The sequence below is a fragment of the Cibotium barometz genome, chromosome 10 (genome assembly GCF_041138505.1).
Source record: "Cibotium barometz isolate CiBa-2024 chromosome 10, ASM4113850v1, whole genome shotgun sequence".
Classification (NCBI taxonomy): domain Eukaryota; kingdom Viridiplantae; phylum Streptophyta; class Polypodiopsida; order Cyatheales; family Cibotiaceae; genus Cibotium; species Cibotium barometz.
Window position 1 is genome coordinate 59503714 of NC_141055.1, and position 14690 is coordinate 59518403.

A 14690-nucleotide genomic window follows, 5' to 3' on the forward strand; every position below is an offset into this window, starting at 1 on the left:
TTAGGCAATTTCGGCTCTGATACCAACTGTGAGATCCCTCTGCCCCCTCATGCGCGGGGTAGGTTTCTCACTCGGGGCCTCGCCCACCACGAATGTCCGGGCACGAGACTAGGCTGGTTGGTCACTCTGAAAATCGAAACCAGGAAAATTTTCCATGCCCAGAAAGCGGGAACGATTCCACCTTTTTGAATTTTCTTAACAAATTTTTTTCTAATGAGATCAATTCTAAACTATCCTTCACCTGAATAAACCAGATAGAAGGATTATTCCGTTATAGAGCGGGAAGGCCTTGGAATGGTGTACTCTATGCGGAAGTTCCGGCACTTTCTTTTGGGTCGACGATTTTTCTTCCATGTGGATCACTCTGCTCTTCTTTACTTGGTGCGGCAATAAAATTTAAAAGGCAGATTGGCTCGATGGGTTCTATTATTATAGGAATTTGATTTTGAAGTCATCCATCGCCCTGGTGCTCAGCATGTGGTGGCATATTACCTTTCTCGATTCGATTCGGGGGAGCCAGCAGTTGGCATGGATGATGAATTTTTGGATGCTTCATTGTTTGCGGTTCAGCCAAATGTGGAGGGGGTACAGTCTGAAGAGGAAGGAGAAACTCTCCTGAGCATCCCATGGACTTGGTATGAAGAAATGTTTTCTTTTATCTTTAGTTGTGAGATGCCTGCTCATTTAACCATGGGCCAGCGATGGCGCCTTGCTTTGCGGAGCCGCTCATTTGAAGTCTGTGTGGGGGAACTTTATTATCGCAATGTTGTAGACGCACTGTTGTGGTGCATCTTGCCCCATGAGTAGGAGACAGTGTTGTGGGAATCCCATTGCAGCGTTACTGGTGGGCATTTCTCAGGAAAAATCACCGCGAAGAAGGTCTTACAAAGTGGATTATGGTGGCCGTTTGTTCATGTGGATGCACAGCAGTTTGTGAGGCAATGTGATGTTTGTCAGCGCATAGGACAACCGTCCCAGCGGGATCGAATGCCTCTCCATCAGATTCTTCCTTTGGAACCATGTCAGAAATGGGGTCTGGATTTTATAGGCCCAATCAAACCCGCAGCGGCTCTAACCAGGAACAGGTATATTCTTACTGCCACGAATTATTGTGTACAAAGTGGGTGTAGAAGCATGGGCTTTGTGGGATAATACTGCTCTCTCTGTGGTTTGGCAAAGTGTCTCTTTAAGGATGTTTTTACCAGGTTTGGCAGTGGAGTTGGTCAGTGATCGGGGGGTTATTTTATTAATAAAGTCATCAAACGAATGATGGGGTTTTACTTTGTGATGCATCGCAAATCGTCCCCATATTACCCTCAGGCCAATGGGCAGGCGGAATCTTCCAATAAGCAGATAATCCGCATTTTGACTAAAGTGGTTAGTCTTCATGGGACGACAGATTGGGATGTGCGGCTACCAACGGCACTTTGGGCTTACCGCACAATGTTTAAAGTGGCAACTGGGTTGACACCATTCAAACTTGCTTTTGGCATGGAGGCCATCACAGTCTCCCAGTTTGTGCCTTTGTGCCTTGCAGTTGCTGCCAGAGGATTCATTGGCATACAGACTGGAGGTCATTCAAGAATTAGATGAAGAGAGGATGAAAGCTTTTATTGGGCGCGTGCAGGAAATTCAAAGTCACAGAAAGTGGCAAGTGGATCGACATTTGAAGAAGAAATTTTTCCAAAGGGGGCAATTAGTGCTGGTGTTTTCTTTGCACATGTTCAAGAAACCCGCAAAACTGAAGGTGCGGTGGATCGAGCCGTTTTGGGTGTATGCTTCTTGTGGTCCCACTTCTTATTTCCTCATGCAAATCTTCATGGGGAAGTCCTTTCTTCTCTGGTTAATGGGTTTCGGATGTGTCATTATTTTTTGGCGGTTCCTCTTCAATGCCCTTTTTCAGTTTTTCTGAGAAGAATACACTTTCTTTCATGATGGTTTCAGTCATTCCACATCAAGGGTGGCTTTTGTCAATTCATTTTTTTTGTTTTTTCCTGGTGTCATACCTTCATGCATCGAAAAGCGGTCATTGTTTTGCATGCAAAAACTCCCTCCTTTTTGTGGAAAGGCATTCTATTTTCGCTCTTATCTTTCTGCTTGCCTTTTGCTTTTCTTCCTTGCGCTTTTTTCTTCTGCAGTAGCCATGACTACTTCTCTTGCGCAGTTCTTGCCGGTCACGCCGATTGTTCATCTCCAGTGGGGCCGGCTATTGATGCATGGCTCACCGATAAGCGCATCCGCGTTTACTCCAACTTCCATTGGGAGCGTGTGCAGGTACACCCGCGCAGTCATTGCCCTTGCTATGACAATTAGCTGTTGGCGACATGGTGGCTATATAGGATGCAGCGGTGGAGCTCACAATGGAATACATTCAGCAAAAGCTACACTTGCCCGCAGACGGAGCTATTGCTGCTGCTAGCAAAACGGTGGCACTTCTCGCAGCCGTGATGGAGGTAGAGTTTGGTGTATAAACTTTCTAGATACACTGATTTGGTAGCAAAGGAATGCTACAGATGGTTTTGAGAAGCCATTTGGCTGCAGGCAAATAGCCATTTGGCTGCAGGCAAAGACTTATACAATGTCAGTAAAGGTGAAATAGCTAATCAAAACTTCTAAGTTTGGGCCTGTTTCTTAGGCTCGCATTATGAAGGACCGTATTAGATTTGAGGCTTAGCGAGTATGTTCTCAGGTGCAGAAAGGGCAGGTAGTACACTCTAAGGTGGGTCAGCTATTGTGCAAATCCTGTTCCCTCTGCCCACCACCAATTTTTTGGTTTCTCTTCGGCGTGCTTGTCATTTTTCGGCTCCATTATCTACCAGTGCTTCAGCTATAGTCATCATTTCTGATGGAGTACCGGTTGCCAGTAGCAGTTCTAGAGACCAAAAGCACTCGCATGTAGAAGTGGCCAGTGATGTTGAACGAGGTGATGGCACTATTTCTGTTACTGCGGTTGTGCCTGTGCATACCCCCTGTGCGCCCTTCGGTTGCAATGTCACCACAAGGGGTTTCTGCTCTACATCGGTGGTGCCAACAGATTCAGGAGCGGTCACTGGTGAGCATGGCACCGGTCGTTGTGCCGAGTACTACCCTTCCAGTACTAACGCCTGCGAGAACTGAAGAGCTCACAGCGCCTGCGGTATCAGTTTTCGAGGTGGGGACCGCAGTCTTAATTGATGCGGTAGTTACCACAGTCCTCCCTTTTCTTGGGAAACCCCGTAGTATGAGGTCTAACCAGCGCATTTGGAAAGTTTATGCGGTTACTTCTTTAGCATACCGCAGACTTTTACCGCCGCAATGTTCCTCAAGCTAGTGCCCAAGCTACTCGCATAACAACTCTTGAAGCACAGGTGGCGTGGCTTCAATCCCAAAGTGATAATTTATTGCATGAAGCTAATAGGATTCCGGGTCTTCAAAACAGAATTTCTAAGCTGGAGCAGCGATTGCAGGTGGCTGAAAGTAGTGCAAGAGATAATCATGAAGTTTTTTGCAAAGCTGTTAATGATGAACTGGCTAGACACCGCACTAATGAGGCCTTAGCTAATTACTTACAGCAGCATCCAGTGGATGTCCTGATCAATATGGAAGATTTAGAATCCTTAGCTTTAACGCCGCTCAGTTTTGAAGTAGCTCATCAGTGGGAAGAACAAATTGCTATGTGGAAGGCCAGTGTTTCCCAACAACAGCCATCTCAAGTTTCCAACGTAAGTACTATTTCTGTGCCCATTGCACAGAATGATAGGGGTAAGGCTCCTATCGAAGAAGGTTCTGCTTTGCAGTCTGTTCTTCCGGCTGCTGCTCGGATGTAGATATTGCCAAGCTTGTCTGGGAACGTGATGACACAATCCGTGCTTTGGCAGAGCAAACTGCTAAGAGGCGCAGAGCTTCTTCAATGGTGAATAGGTAGAAGGAACAAATTCAGTGCCTATGTTTCTGGGCTGGAGCAGATGGGACATTCATTTGCCCTAGCATTACCCCCTCAACCACCGTATTGGACTGAAGCTGAGATTCCTATCTTAGCCGGCATTATGAGCGACATGTACCTTTTGCTTAGCTTCAAGCCCCTCCTGTTGAAAGGGTCATTCTCTCAGGGAACATACACCTGAAGAATGAGGGCTGGTCGGAATGAATATGTGCAACAATGGATTCTTGGCACGCAGTGGCCTGCAACACGGCCAGTAGTAATAGAAATATACACGGATCTAGTGCGGGAAATTGATGAATTACATAGAGCCAGAGTTCCACAGTCTACGGGAGAGCATGCTAGCATTGCTCTACAGAGGATGCAGCAGAACACGTGGAAACTTTAGATTCAGATGATGAAGCTTAATAGGGATACAGATGCGGTTGGATGGATAAGGCATTTGACTTCTATCAAGGGCAATTTTTTTTCGGGTTCGCGCAAGTCCACCGTGCGTGCCAAGTGTTGCGGCATTTACCGCACACTGTAACCGCATTCTTGTAACCGCACTGGCAATTTTTTTCGGGTTCGTGCAAGTCCATCGTGCGTGCCAAGTGTTGCGGCATTTACCGCACACTGTAACCGCATTCTTGTAACCGCACTGGATAAATTGTTATGCGCAATAGTGAGTAGGGATTCCAAGGGATGTCATTAGTAGATGTATCTATTCGGATCATAGATACTATTCCTATATATATGGATGTAACTGTATGTACGAATCAATGGAATTCTTCAATCAATGAAATCTTGTAAGATTCCTCCCCAGTCCCTAAAGATGTCCAGTTTCTTCCCCTGTAATCAATCCCCTTTTCAGAATAATAAAAGATCTTGTTTCTACCTGTTTTAGCCTAGAGAGAAAATATTCTAGAGAGAGGTAACTCAATTTTTAGATATCTTTGGATGGAAAAATATCCTTTCTTATTAAACTAAATTCCCTTGAAACAGAAGTTTAAAAAGAATTTCCTAAGGTGCATTAGAAATAAATTATAATCTGCTCAAAAGGCCTTAGCCTAAGGGTCCAGATTTTTTGAGAATTTTGGATTAAGGTTTTGAGGGACCAATTAGATTAATCCAAATGTAGGGAGGATATAAATTGAAGAAATAAAGTGTAAGATTCCTCCCCAGCCTCTCAAAATGTCCAGCATATTTCCCTGTAATCAATTCCCTCTTCAGAAATATAAGAGATCTCGTCTCTGCCTGTTTTGACATAGAGAGAGAATATTTAGATTATGAATATTTTTGGATAGAAAAATAACACATCTTATTAAAATAAGTTCCCCTGAAACAAAAATTCAAAAAGAACTTTTCAATGTGCAATTAGAATTAATTGAAAATGGATATGAAGGACCTTAGCCTAAGGGTCTAGATTTTCAGAAATTTTTGGATTATGGTCCAATTAAGGTTCCTATGGGCCAATAGCATCAATCCATGTGTAGGGAGGAGATAAATCCAATTTTGTAAAAGAAGATACCCAAAAATGAGTAAATGCTCATATAAGATGAAGAGTTGACTATGTACAAGGTTTATTAGTAAGAAACTATGAGTAATATCAAAAATATGAGATATTTTGGGTATCCAAAAATGAGTAAATGCTCACATAAGATGAAGAGTTGAAAATGTACAAGGTTTCTTAGTAAAAAACTATGAGCAATATTAAAAATATGAGATATTTTGGGTATCCAAAAATGAGTAAATGCTCATATAAGATGAAGAGTTGAAAATGTACAAGGTGTATTAGTAAAAAACTATGAGCAATATTAAAAATATGAGATATTTTGGGTATAATGATTCCATTTTGACACATATGTAAGGAAGGGGAGTCCATTAAAGGCGGTGCATATTTCACATGCTTGAATGAGTTTTAAACTAAAAAATAATGTGATATTTTTATCTCTCCTCTCTCTTGAACCAAACCAAATCAAAAAGGAACCAAACCGAATCAAAAAGGAACCAAACTAGGTCCAAATCTAGTCCAAATTCAACCAAACTAAAATTGGAAAATTCTAGAAATCAGTTAGCTTTGGTTAGAGCCTCCCTCTCCTATAAATAGAACATGAATCCTTTGAAAAAAAGGAGGAGAATTTTACTATTCTAGAACTATACTGAAATAATGCTAATATTTACTATTCTCTAAAATTCTCTCCAATTTGTAAGAAATTGGAGCTTCCCTCTTTCTTCAATCTCCATTGGTGGCTCCATCAACATACTAAACCAATTGATTGGTTGGGGGTCTCTACCGTGAACAAAGAATCAAGCAATTTGTAAGGTAAGTGTGGTGAATTTTGATCTTTTCTATATTTTCTCAATGTTTCTCTCTTCTCAACCCCTCTCAAGCTTGAGAAGCTTAATTGAAATGGTTTTTTTTAATGCTATTGAAGTAATTAATGAATGATAGTAAAGAATTACATAAATTTCCATTTATGCTTAATTCTAATGGTTTTTATGTAATATCTCTCTCACACTCAAGAAATGGTCATACTCATGACCATTTCTCAATCCAAATGAAGCTTTTCATAAAGTTTTTCTTTAATCCAAGATTAATCTATGCTTAAGACCAAATTAATAGCTTTCCCTATGCTTTTAGTTTATGTATTTCATGAATATTGATGATTCAATCCATTATTATGGATTAATGATCCAATTGGGGATCATTCTAATTATTTTCTTAATGATAAGCTTTATCCCTTAGAAAAATTGAGATTTATTAGTCATAGCAGCGGAGCTATGGCAAATTTTTTATAAAAATTACGCATAAAATAATTTCATTCAAAGCATGAAAAGAGGATTTCCTACCATATTCTAGGAATTATCATCCTAGATTAATTGAAAGATATTCATTGTAGTTCTAGAGAAATTGATTTTTATATTATGCATAATTGATTTTCATGCATAGAGGTATGCATAGAAGATGATTATTTTATTATAAAAGAGTTACTTTTAGCATAATTGAATTTCATGCATAGAGGTATGCATAAGAGATGAATATTTTATTATAAAAGAGTTACTTTTAGCATAATTGAATTTCATGCATAGAGGTATGCATAAGAGATGAATATTTTATTATAAAAGAGTTACTTTTAGCATCATTGAATTTCATGCATAGAGGTATGCATAAGAGATGAATATTTTATTATAAAAGTGTTACTTTTAGCATAATTGAATTTCATGCATAGAGGTATGCATAATAGATAATTATTTTATTATAAAAGTGTTACTTTTAGCATAATTGAATTTCATGCATAGAGGGATGTGAATGTGGATGGGTATGTATGGATGTATGCATGTAGATGTGGATGCATGAATGTGGATGTATGGATGTGAATGAGGATGTGGATGTGGATGCATGGATGTAAATGTGGATGCATGGATGTGAATGTGGATGTAAATGTGGATGTGTATGTATGGATGTATGCATGTAGATGTGAGTGTGAATGTGGATGTATGGATGTAAATGAGGATGTGGATGTAGATGCATGGATGGGATGTGGATGTATGCATGTAGATGTGAATGTACGCATATAGATGTGGATGTATGGATGTGAATGTGCATGTAGATGTGGATGTATGGATGAGGATGCATGAATGTGCATGTAGATGTGGATGTGAAAATAGATGCATGGATGTAGATGTGGATGTATGGATGTGAATGTGGATGTGGATGTGGATGTGGATATATGTATGGATGTGAATATATGATATGTGATGTGAAAGAATCTGAAGTGATGAGATGGAAAATGATGTGATGGGATGAGTACACATATAAATGGAATGTGGAATAAGTAATGTGGATTGATGAGGGATAATATGGAAAAATGAGAGTTAATATAGAAACTGTATTTGTAAACTGTTTGTAAATGCTGTTTGTAAATGACTGTTTTATGTCAAGAAGCTGGGAAAGCATTTTGACCGTCTTGTGATTAAGGTCGTGAAGACTTAACTGATAAAGTTACAACTACTGACAGAGAGTCAATGGAGGACGTCTTGCATAGCAAGGTCGACCGAGGTCTTGACCAACCTCGATTCGATTAAAATGGTGAGCTTCCGGTACGGTGGATGAGGGACCAAGAAAGCGGCCTATGAGTGAAGCGCTAGGTCACCTGCGAAGGATCCTAGAGGGTGCTGACCATACGGTGCTCGGGCTCTGGGTCGCCTAGGATACCCACGTGTGCGTCGAGGAAGATATTGGAACAAGGAGTAAGAGTTGTTTTGTGAAACCGGGCATGGATCTGGTTGATTGACCTTGCTGGTCTCTTCAATGGATGAGTCCATGGCTCTTTAGATGGATCTGTTGGTTGATCTTGCTGATCTTCAAGGAGAGTCCATCTTGATTTTTATAAGTGATTATATTGCCGAGTATTATGGGCTAAGAACTATTGAAAAGGCCCCTGAGTGGACAGGTGGTGAGCGTTCTAGTTGCCAATGATGCCATAGATACTCTGATGAAGGAACGATGGGAAATTAAGAATCAACCAGATAATTTGGAAGATTGTGATCAGTGGTACTATGGTTTCATTAAAGGATTGTTTTAAAACTGGTTGAATCTGTGAAAAGGTAATTTCATATTGGGTGTGTAAGTGGTGTGGCTAATTTTATGTTTGCATGAACTTCCGGCTAGGGGGCCTTGGAACTCTTTTCCTTGGTACCCGGGATAAAACCTAACCAAATTCCAAATTGGATCCCATCACTACAGTGGTTGGGCGGTTGGCTAACCCATGGGTCTAGATGGGGTTAGGCTGGACTGATGGATCCGTAAATCGAGACTCAATTTCTGTTATTACGATAGATAAAGTAAATCCCGGATAGTCACATTGCTCTATGGATAGGAATCAACGGCTGTGCCTCCTTGATGGGGAAAAAAGCGTTGATCCCAATGATCCAAGTGCAAGTTTCTTCCTTGATCTGACCGAGTATCTTTATAGGTGCAATCGGATCAGCTTGATCAGCAATGGTCTTGACTACGTTAGAGTAAAAAGTTATCCTGGTGGAATCGCCCGTGCTTTCCGGGTAAGGGAAGTTTTTTCGAGTCCGGTTTTGGAAAAACCGACGGATTAGTCTCTTGTCCGGATATCCGTGGACGAGGCCCCGAATGTGGGACCCCTGTCCCGCACGAGAAGTGCTACTTCTGCTGCTAGTACCCGAATCCGTTGCTCGGTGGGAACAGGGGGATCTCATAGTTGGTATCAGAGCATTTGGTTAATAAAGATCAACTGAGAAGACAAATATGTCAAAAATTTATCAAGAAACATAAAAAGGTTATAATTGTGTGATATAATTCATACAATTTGATATTCAAACTGAAATTCGTAATTGGGTAGTTGGGTCTTCAGATGGAAGTACCGCAATTATATCTGAGAATCCCTGACTTGCTTGAGGCCTAGACATGATGGTATTTACCTTATAATTCCAAGGGCCTTGACTACCCTTATATACCGAGAGTATAACTGCAGCTCTTTACTGACAGTATATACGAGTAAATCTAAGACTTGAAATTATAAGTGTTAATGCTATCCAGATGATGATTTCAAATGTGGTTGATATGATTTTTAATTCTGTTTGAGAATTGATGAATTGATTTGGATTCTGATTAAAAAATGATGATTTCTGAAATTTAGTTGAACTATAATAACGTGAGCGAAACCACAATGAGGATGAATGGGACGAGTCCCTGTGATGATATTCATGACTAGAATGATGATAATGATTTCAGCAAATCACTATGAGATTAGTGGGTTGTGTTGTCAAACTGTTACTGTTAACACTTGACCGGTAGATCAAGTTAAGGGATGACAAATTGAGAACTTACTTAACTGAAATTCCTGTGGAGGAATGTTCATCAGAAGGAAATTTTTCAGTCTAATGGACCATTATCATGTTAAAGATATGAATGCTATGATCTGAATGAATTGTTATTTAATGATGAGTTCTATATAAGGGATATTTATCCCAGTATTCTGTTGGGTTGACAAGAATATAAGGAACCCCAGAATAAAATTGGATCTTAAGAAAAAGAGTTGTCCTCTACCTTGCGAGATGAGGACATCTCGCACTTTTTTAAGTGGGGTAGAATGTAAGATTCCTCCCCAGCCTTCGAGGTATACAGGAGTAAGAATCTCCCTTTTTGATCTTATAATTATTCCCTCTCTAAAATAAAAGAAAGATTCTATTTAAAAAAGGAAGACCCTTTCCCTAGAATACTTCTTAGGAGTCACGCCTGTTTTAAGGATTCAGAACAATGAGTTCAGAAGTGAAAATCGGTGTTTTGGATACCAAGGTTTTGGTTTTCATTCGAGTACGGCCCAAAAGAAGTTCTTTATCTCTTGGGGAGTATAAGAAGTTATCCCCCAGATATTGTGAGCCTTATCTGAATTCAAAGAAAGTAAGTGACTTAGCTTACGAGCTTCTTTTATCTCCTCATCTCAAAGTTTTTAATGCCTCCTATAGAAATATGTGCCAAAACCAAATCATGGAAAGACGGTAAAACTTCAGTGGCAAGATACCGTTGGCTTCTAGGTTACGCTAGCTCCTTCCTTTATATAAGTCGTAACTTTTACTTGTCGCTCATAGTAATCTTACTTCCATCAATCTCCCTTCTTCTTAATCTCCTTCATGGCTTGGCAACAGGAATTAGTTTTATCCATGATGATTTCTCACCTTCAAGACGCAAGCGAGTCTGTGAAGAAGGATTTTATAGAACAGTATGAGCGCTCACTTTTTCCTCACTTGGGAACTTCTGTAGCTCAGATTAAATGGCGGACCTATCAAGACATAACTAGGGTAACACCCTGGGGTCAGCAGCACTTTCGTAACAATGTCCGCTTGGCCATGGTTATTGAAGCCTTGGGTTTGGGTCCCCGATACTACTGCGTCATGAGATCAAGACATCTTGGGTTTTCTGAGCGGGTCTTCTTACTGGCATGTTTTCTTCCTCATCAGAAGATATGCCTTTACCCCGTTTTTGGCTTGCCTCTCAGAGGTCCTTTTGTTAGATCGCCTCATACCACTGAGATAGGTGCGGCAATAACCAACAGAATTATTCCCATAGATGAGTTACCTTATACGTGCGCAGCTTGTGAGTGCTGCTTTTGTGATCATATGGTGGACGGGCTTATGGAAGTGTAAAGAGTTCTTCTATCTTTACTGTATATGTTTCAAGAATGAATAAACTTTAAACCTTGTTCTTGTCTTGACCCTTACTCTCTTTGAGACTTTTTTATTTGGTGGTTAATCTTAATTAAATCTTTCTCTAAGTCTCATGTTCGTGCATCTTGCGAAATTATCCCAAGTTTGCGAGATGAGGACATCTCGCGTTTTTCAAGTGGGAGAGAATGTAAGATTCCTCCCCAGCCTCTCAAAATGTCCAGCATATTCCCCTGTAATCAATTCCCTCTTCAGAAATATAAGAGATCTTGTCTCTTCCTGTTTTGACATAGAGAGAGAAAATATTCTAGAGAGAGAATATTTAGATTATGAATATTTTTGAATAAAAAATAACTCATCTTATTAAAATAAGTTTCCCTGAAACAGAAATTCAAAAAGAACTTTTCAATGTGCAATTAGAATTAATTGAAAATGGATATGAAGGACCTTAGCCTAAGGGTCTAGATTTTCAGAAATTTTTGGATTATGGTCCAATTAAGGTTCCTATGGGCCAATAGCATCAATCCATGTGTAGGGAGGAGATAAATCCAATTTTGTAAAAGAAGATACCCAAAAATGAGTAAATGCTCACATAAGATGAAGAGTTGACTATGTACAAGGTTTATTAGTAAGAAACTATGAGTAATATCAAAAATATGAGATATTTTGGGTATCCAAAAATGAGTAAATGCTCACATAAGATGAAGAGTTGAAAATGTACAAGGTTTATTAGTAAAAAACTATGAGCAATATTAAAAATATGAGATATTTTGGGTATCCAAAAATGAGTAAATGCTCATATAAGATGAAGAGTTGAAAATGTACAAGGTGTATTAGTAAAAAACTATGAGCAATATTAAAAATATGAGATATTTTGGGTATAATGATTCCATTTTGACACATATATAAGGAAGGGGAGTCCATTAAAGGAGGTGCATATTTCACATGCTTGAATGAGTTTTAAACTAAAAAACAATGTGATATTTTTATCTCTCCTCTCTCTTGAACCAAACCAAATCAAAAAGGAACCAAACCGAATCAAAAAAGAACCAAACTAGGTCCAAATCTAGTCCAAATTCAACCAAACTGAAATTGGAAAATTCTAGAAATCAGTTAGCTTTGGTTAGAGCCTCCCTCTCCTATAAATAGAACATGAATCCTTTGAAAAAAAGGAGGAGAATTTTACTATTCTAGAACTATACTGAAATAATGCTAATATTTACTATTCTCTCCAATTTGTAAGAAATTGGAGCTTCCCTCTTTCTTCAATCTCCATTGGTGGCTCCATCAACATACTAAACCAATTGATTGGTTGGGGGCCTCTACCGTGAACAAAGAATCAAGCAATTTGTAAGGTAAGTGTGGTGAATTTTGATCTTTTCTATATTTTCTCAATGTTTCTCTCTTCTCAACCCCTCTCAAGCTTGAGAAGCTTAATTGAAATGGTTTTTTTTTAATGCTATTGAAGTGATGAGTTAAGAAGTGATAGGATGTGTATGGGATGAGGTAAGAAGTGTATGTGATGGGATAAGATGTATATGGGTTGTGATAGGGTGAGAATATGGATGTGAATGTGGATGGGTATGCATGGATGTATGCATGTAGATGTGGATGCATGAATGTGGATGTATGGATGTGAATAAGGATGTGGATGTGGATGCATGGATGTAAATGTGGATGTGTATGTCTGGATGTATGCATGTAGATGTGAGTGTGAATGTGGATGTATGGATGTAAATGAGGATGTGGATGTAAATGCATGGATGGGATGTGGATGTATGCATGTAGATGTGAATGTACGTTGTCGTGCCATGGCACGTCTATGGTGTGAAACCATGCATATGAGGCCATTAAATGCAAATCCAAATGCATGGGATTAAGTGCCATGACTTGAGTCATTATATGATGCCTAAGTACATATGTTCATATTGTAAATGAGGTTCAATAAGACGAGCTGAGACTAAGCCAGGCCTCAAAGCCTGTGTACATAACGGGTGTAGTAGGTGTTTTAACACTTGGATAGTGTGATGTTTTTAGTGGAGGAAAGGGGCAGTCTTTTGCTGTGTAGATGCATGCTTGAAGGCCAGGCAAACAGTGGAGAAATGTGTGAGTTTTTGTGAAGTGCACAGGCTAATAAGGAGCCATTTTGGAGGGCAAATAGCAGGAGCTGGGAGTGCCTGATGGGTATGTGATGAACTGAAGAGTTGTGGTCAGACATGCTATGAACAACTTCCTAGAAGGAAATTTTTGCATAGGAGCTACAGTTTGAGATCTTTTTAGCACCCAAGGTGGGTACTTTTCATCCGAAATAGCTACATATGATAGATGGCTAGTTTGAAGCGGCTTTTGTATGCACATGATGAGCATACTGTGGTGAGACCCAGATGTTTGGACATAAGTGGTCATATGGAATTCAAGGCCATGAAGTTGCATTGGTGATCGGGTGCGTGAGCGACAGGGGTGGTGCCTGCTCTTTCTGTGTGTTAAGAAGAACGAAGAAGAAGAAGAACAGAGCGGAGTTTCCATGGCTCGCAAGTTCTTCGTGGGAGGCAACTGGAAATGTAATGGAACTGTGGAAGAGGTGAAGAAGATCGTTATTGTTCTCAATGGGGCGGATGGGCCTCCCAAAGATAAAGTTGATGTGGTGATCAGTCCTCCATTTGTTTTCTTGCCACTAGTAAAGAGTACATTGTGTCCTGATTTTGATGTGGCTGCCCAAAATGCTTGGGTTAAAAAGGGTGGTGCATTCATCACAGGGGAAATCAGTGCTGAAATGTTGGTGAATTTAGACATTCCTTGGGTCATACTTGGACACACTCAGAGAGGCGGTTGTTGCTGAAAGAGTCTAATGAGTTTGTTGCTGATAAGGTGGCTTATGCACTCAGCCAAGGACTGAAAGTCATTGCCTGTATTGGTGAAACACTTGAGCAACGTGAATCTGGAGAAACTTTAACTGTCGTTTTTGAGCAAGCTAAAGCTATTGCAGGAAAAATCGATGACTGGAGTAATGTTGTTCTTGCGTATGAACCTGTTTGGGCTTTAGGCACCGGCAAGGTTGCAACCCCTGTCCAAGCTCAAGAGGTGCATGCTGATCTGGCTTGCGGCTCAAGTGAGCCCGAAGGTGGCTTGCGTGGCAACAGACACGAAGGATTTTTCAAAAGGGAATATCCGATTAATAAGCAAAAAAAAACGAGGCTCAGTGTATTCGAATCGGCGGGGGAAATTCAAAATTTTAGCTGCAAAACTAGTGAAGGGCGCTCGAATCTCTTGCGGGAAAGAGAGAAAAACCAAAAAAACGGCGCATATAGGAGGTGTGTGCAGGAAAATGAGAACCAGAGCAGAAATTGACCAGTGATTCAAAAATTTGGAGGACGGCTACTGTAAAGGGCATCTTGGGGTTAGAATTAAAGGAGAAATGAAGCGCTATTGAGGGAGATGATCTTCAAAAATCCTACTATACATGATGAATACTGGTTTGGGTGCATACTGCAGTGAAGCGAAGTAAGGAAAAAGCAAAAATTCGAGCATTCGCTTCTTTTTTTACTCAAAGATAAGAATTCTAGTTGTTTTTTGTTACTTACAATTTCCAAAAAAT

General features: G+C 40.0%; 1 pseudogene; it reads left to right on the forward strand.

The window, feature by feature from the left end:
* The first annotated feature begins 13585 nt into the window (after positions 1–13585).
* On the forward strand, positions 13586–14450 carry LOC147635116 (triosephosphate isomerase, cytosolic pseudogene; annotated as a pseudogene).
* Positions 14451–14690: the final 240 nt, after the last annotated feature.